The sequence below is a fragment of the Octodon degus genome, unplaced genomic scaffold (genome assembly GCF_000260255.1).
Source record: "Octodon degus isolate 3935 unplaced genomic scaffold, OctDeg1.0 scaffold00107, whole genome shotgun sequence".
NCBI classification, from domain to species: domain Eukaryota; kingdom Metazoa; phylum Chordata; class Mammalia; order Rodentia; family Octodontidae; genus Octodon; species Octodon degus.
In genome coordinates, this window is record NW_004524683.1 from 101002 (window position 1) to 101560 (window position 559).

Genomic DNA, 559 nt, shown 5'->3' on the forward strand with positions numbered 1-559 from the left:
TAACAGAAACTCTAGAGAACAAAATTGGATAAGGAGGGACTACTGTAAGTGAAAATATAAGGAAGCAGGGAGAATCAGGCATGGTAGAGGTCTCTGGGAATTGTGGGATGTATCTTAGATATCCTAGATTTCATTGTTTTACTTGTTCACAGTCTTAGAATCTTTTCAGTATTGTTAGGGAAGTGACAGACCCAGGTTTCTCGCACTCATACCATGACTTGATGTCTGGCTTTATTTTAGCAACTGATTTGAGAGATTCTTAATGGTAAAATAGCAAGTTTTTGCTTGTAGGCTTTTGGGAAGATTGATTCATCTAAATATTCCAAGGGCTGGCCAGATAGCACAGGGGACTAAAGCACCTGCTTAGGCAGATCACAGGGGCCTGGGTTTGATCCCCTGCATACTGTGCCAGCCCTGCCCCCGGGGCATGTTGAGATGGTGATTGAGACTGGGCATGGTGTTGCGCCCCTGTAATACCAGCGCTTGGGAGGCTGAAAACGGGAGGATCACTAATCTATGTAGTGAGACGATCCTGTCCTAAATATATTTAAAAAATTAC

At 43.5% G+C, this 559-nt stretch overlaps 1 protein-coding gene across 1 annotated transcript in view; it reads left to right on the forward strand.

The window, feature by feature from the left end:
• Ndc1 (NDC1 transmembrane nucleoporin) overlaps positions 1-559 on the forward strand; it is a 68260-nt gene that overhangs the window by 31931 nt on the left and 35770 nt on the right. The gene's annotated exons all lie outside the window — the stretch shown is intronic.